This window comes from Talpa europaea (assembly GCF_964194135.1).
Source record: "Talpa europaea genome assembly, chromosome: 8".
Classification (NCBI taxonomy): Eukaryota; Metazoa; Chordata; class Mammalia; order Eulipotyphla; family Talpidae; genus Talpa; species Talpa europaea.
In genome coordinates, this window is record NC_140075.1 from 18,112,932 (window position 1) to 18,118,231 (window position 5,300).

General features: G+C 51.7%; 1 pseudogene across 1 annotated transcript; it reads left to right on the top strand.

Annotated features, from left to right (window-relative positions):
- Window positions 1-337: 337 nt before the first annotated feature.
- LOC311175686 (small ribosomal subunit protein uS11-like) lies at window positions 338-794 on the top strand (annotated as a pseudogene). Its single transcript has one exon. The product of its transcript is annotated as a small ribosomal subunit protein uS11-like (transcript).
- Window positions 795-5,300: the final 4,506 nt, after the last annotated feature.

A 5,300-nucleotide genomic window follows, 5' to 3' on the forward strand; every position in this document is an offset into this window, starting at 1 on the left:
ACCCAAGGGACAAAAAAAACTCTGGAAACTTGAACTCCATTGCTTACTGCAGCACTATTTTCAACAGCCATGACATAGAACCAACTCAAATGCCACAAAACAGATGAATGGGTCAAAATGGTGTGGTGTAGATACACAAGGCAATATTACTCAGCAATGAAAACAGACAAATTCATGCCACTGTTGGTGATATGGATGGAGCTGGAAGGGATTATGCTGAGCACAATAAATCAGGAGAAGAAATATCAGATGGGAAATACAGAGAAACTGAACAAAATGTTAAGAAAAAGACAACCCCTTTCTTTCCGGTGGCAGAGTCTGGAGAAGACGTGCAGAAATGGCACCTCGCAAGGGGAAGGGAAAGAAGGAAGAACAGGTCATCAGCCTCGGACCTCAGGTGGCTGAAGGAGAAAACGTATTTGGTGTCTGCCACATCTTTGCATCCTTCAATGACACTTTCGTCCACGTCACTGATCTCTCTGGCAAGGAAACCATCTGCCGTGTAACCGGTGGGATGAAGGTGAAGGCTGACCGAGATGAATCCTCGCCATATGCTGCTATGTTGGCAGCCCAGGATGTGGCACAGAGGTGCAAGGAACTGGGTATCACTGCCCTTCACATCAAACTCCAGGCTACAGGAGGAAATCGGACCAAGACTCCTGGACCTGGGGCACAGTCAGCCCTCAGAGCCCTTGCCCGCTCAGGAATGAAAATTGGGCGGATTGAGGATGTCACCCCCATCCCCTCAGATAGCACCCGCAGGAAGGGGGGGTCACCGTGGTTGCCGTCTGTGAACAGGACTCGTCAAATTATTTTCCGTTAAAATAAATTGCCTTCTTGTAAACCAAAAAAAAAAAAAAAGACAACCCTAGCAGGCTGACCAAGAGCTGAGGCATCCAACAGGGAGAGGGAGGGAGGGGGATCAACAGAGGGGAGGTAAGAGCACAAGGGATTGCGGTGATGGGTCACAGCTTCTATGGTGGTGGGAGCATTATGGGGACCACCCCTGGGAGAGAAACCAGTAACTAGACAAAAATGAACAAGGATGTAAGAAAACAAGAAAAAAAAAAAAAGAGAGATGGTCTTTAAGGACAGGGAAGAACCTAAAAAAATATAAACAAATAAATGCACCGAAAGGGGGGGTTCTCATCCTAAACAATACCGCAGGCACTGCAGAGGCATTCCCTCCTCACCAGATCTAGATTAGACCTCCAGGAATTTTCTCTGGTAGGTGCAGCAATTAAGCCTGATGTGTTAGAGAAAGTTAGAGAAAATGCTTTTTTTAAAGATTGATTTATGTTTATACAAGAGCTGGGGTGTAGGCCAGAGGCGCTGCAGGGTGAGAAGAATCACCAGAGACAGAGTGGGGAACAGAACAGGCATATGTACAGAAATACACTGCTGGGGGGGAGCAGCAGGGAGATAGGAGAGGTCTGCCGTGCCATGTGGGTAACTACCTGGCCGGCTGGGAATTGAACACGCACCTCAGAGGCTGTGGACACCTTCACAGCTTTGCGCTCATTCCACTGTGCCACCGGGGAGGCCTGAAAGGGCTTTTTTTAAAAAAATTATTTATTTATACAAGCACTGGGTACAGTCAGAAGCGCGGGAGGCTGAGAGAATTCACCAGTGCCAGAATGGGGAACAGAACAGACAGACTGATGAAGTACACTGTTGAGGGGAGCGGCGGGCGTGGCAGGAGAGGCCTGCGCGCCCTGTGGGACCTTTGCCTGTGGCTGGGGATCAAACCGATGCTGTAGAGGCTGCGGGCAGCTTTGCAGCCCAGTGCTCAACCGCTGTGCCACCGGGAGGCCCATCGAAAGGGCTATTGGCTATTTTAACTGCAATCTCTTATGACTAGCAATTATGTTTGGGATGAGAGCCATTCTAAAACTATTAAGTAATTCATGTTTGTTCAATATTAATGACAGCATCTTCACATGTACAATACTTGAAAGTTTTCTTCTGTCTCGTTTTAGCCGAAGCTCCTTCCTTATGGAGGAGGGCGTCCAGCACCCACAGACCTGTTCTGAGGATGGACACAAACTCCTTCCCTCCCCCGGCCTTCAAGAGGGTTATAATTTACCGTCATTATAAAACCTCTGGTTCAGTACAAAATACGGAAATTTGGGAGTACAAAAATATCTGCCCCTTGTGCTTATTTTTTGATCTCAGAGAAGTTACTGATCCCTTTTGGACCACAGTGTCCACAACTTCAGTGTAGGAAAAATATCTCTATAGTGTCCATTAATGGAGATCATGGAACTAAAGCAGTGAACTTATTGCACAGGGTCAGGTAATCTCCATCAGATGCTCAATAAAGGCCAATTCCTTTCTCCTTTCTAGAGAAATTCAACTTCTCTCCAAAGCAAGCATAACAGAGGAAGTGGCAACACGTTTAAAAGTAAAGTGCAGCATACCCCCACCCCCCGCTGGTGAGCTAGGGGTGAAATCCCAGTGCTGTCACCATGATAGCCTGAGTTCAATCCTCAGGTGGGAGTTGACCCACTAATGCAGCAGACCTCTCCTGTGTCACATGCTGCTCCCCTCAGCAGTATATCTCAGAAGATCCTACTGTTCTGCTGCCTACTTTGTCTCTGGTGAATCCTCTCACCCTCCCACATTTCTGGCCTGTACCCCAGTTTTTCTATGCAATTTTTTCTTAAAAAGATTTAAAAAAAGGGCCTCCCCTAATGCCACAGCAGTTGAGTGCTGGATTGTGAAGCAGCCCGCAACCTCTGCAGTGCCAGTTTGATCCCTGGCCACTGGCGTGGGTCCCACATGGCACAACAGACCTCTCCTGCCATGCCCACTTCTCTATTTCATCAGTCTGCCTGTTTAGTTTCCCGCTCTGGCTCTGGCTCTGGTGAATTCTCTCACCCACCCACGCTTCTGACTGTACCCCAGTGCTTGCATAAATCATTAAATATATCTTTTAAAAAATCTTTTAAAAAGACACATAAAGGGGATTTTCTCCAAAATATCCAGTTCCCATGAGTCATTGTGGTTTATTCAATCCCTGAAATAGGAGGGATCCTTTTAGCACCATCTATAGAGAAAAGATCTCAAGAGCTTAGAAAAAGAACTCTTTAGTGTCGAAGATGCTCCCCATTGAGAAAGTTTCCTTCCCTGTTAGTGACAGCGCCCAGGAGATGCTGCTGAAAGGTTTCTTGGGTGTGTCCTTTAGTGATGCAGAGAGGGCCACTGCTTTCACTGTATGGAGTCGGTTACTAATAACCCATTTTAGAAAACTAAACACTTGTAGCCAGTGTGTGGCGGGCTGTGTGGCTCCTGGTCACTCAAGACTCAGGGAAGCCTGGATTCTCTTCAAGGGAGAATGTAAAGTCTCCTCCTGAGGCAGTGTCCAGGGGTCCAAGGTCCCTCTTCCAGGCTTTGAATGACCATGTCAGCTGCACAACAGGGGTGCAGCGCTGCAGCCCTCACATGCGGGCCCAAGACCAGCAGGGGCAGCATCTCAGACCCCTTGTGAGAAATGCAGAGCCCCAGGCGTCAGCAACCCCCTGGGTCTGAACATCTGCCCCCAGTAGACTGGGACTCAACACTACCCTCCTGCCTGCTGGACATGGGGTGGGGAGGGGGCGTCAGCCCCAGAGAGTTTACAACATGTAAACTTTTAATTCCCCAAATTATATCTAAGTTCACAGAAATAAAACACACAAATCAGTGGAGCACAGTGGGGAGCCTGGCAAACCCACCCCAGGGTTTGCATCAGGGAGGCACTGGGAGCAAACAAAGGGGATGAGCTTTCCATCAGGGGCGCTGGCCACCCACCGGGTCACACTCAGGAACAACCTGACCCCCATGTTCCTCCAGGACCCAAAATGACCCCCGCAGAGCTCTGCACCCCCAGCCCGCCCTGTTCTAGTTCCCCTGACTGGCCCCCCTGCACCAGCCACCGGCAGCGACTTGTCCTCACCTCCCTCTTGCTCCGGGTGGCTCCTGAAGAAACTGGGCTCCCGCAGGCAAGAGCTTCACCCGAGTCTGGAGCAGCGAGTGCCTAGGAGACCCCAGCAGCGGGGGAGGCGGGAGCGGGCGCAGGGCCAGGGCTGCAGGGGCGGGTGTCGGGGCGGGCCCAGGGCCGGGCCAGCGGGAGAACCCGGGTGCTCACGGGGCGCCCCCGCCCGTCCTGCTGCGCTGAAGCTCAGAAAACCCAACTAAACGGAGGCGAACACCCCGCGTCTCCGACGACGCCGTTAACGTAGAATTTCCACGCGACTCCACAGCAAGTCGCGCCCCGTGACTGAAAACACGCGAGGATTGTTCACCCGCGACCGCACAGGCCCGAACCCGCTGCCCCCACAGGGAGAGACGGGGCGTCTCGCCCCCCATTAGTCCCTGCCTCGCCCCGCCCCGCCCCCAGCCGGCGCGCTCCCTGCCTGCGCGCTGCCCCCGGGGCTGCTCCCTCTTCGGGCTGCAGGCTGCGCTGCCTGGGCGGGCGCTCCTGGCCCCGTGTTTCGGCCACTTCCGCTCCCGCGTCAGCGCGCAGGGACGTGACGTCAACACGCAGGGGGCGGGGCGAGGCCGAGGATGGACAGGCTCAAGGGGGAACCAGGGGCACAGATGCTGTGCTCTCTGCCTGGTGGCTGGGGTGGGGGGGGCGGTGCTGCTCAGGTGGGATAATGGGGTGCGGAGGCCCCAGTCCTGGCCAGGGACGCAGGGGGGATGGAGCCAGGTCCGAGGTTCGGGTCAGCCTGGCCAAGGGGAGATGCAGCCTGGCACTGGGGTGCAGGGGGGAATGGAGCTGGGGCCGAAGGGCAGGTAAGCCCCGACAAGGGGAGATGCAGCCACGGAGATTCGTGGAGGGGGGAGGCCCGCCCTGAGGGGGCCCAGGAAGTGGGAGTGTTTGACATCACAGACTTCAAGATGGGGCGACAGAATGACATGGAGGCAAGAACCCGCTGAAATAGGGGTTCTCGCTTGCAGAAAAAATTTGTTTCGCCCTTCTGTGGGGAACTTTGACTTCAGCTATTAGAATTTGGAGTATTATATATATGCATGTGCATTAAAATAAATAGTAATGCAGTGTTTGAGAAATGACCTAAGGAAATGTTGTGAACACAAATAAAATGTATAGCTGGAAAGATGCTAACCAAAACTTTCTTGTACTAACAAATACAGGAAACAATCTCCATCAGAACTCCAGGAAACAATCAAATATGTGACAGTAACTGTAGCAATTAGGTACCATCATTCTGAATAGTTATCAATGACTTGCAAAACACTTATGTTATAACATTCAATGAAAGAGAAGTGATACAAAATTGCAAATATAGTGTTAT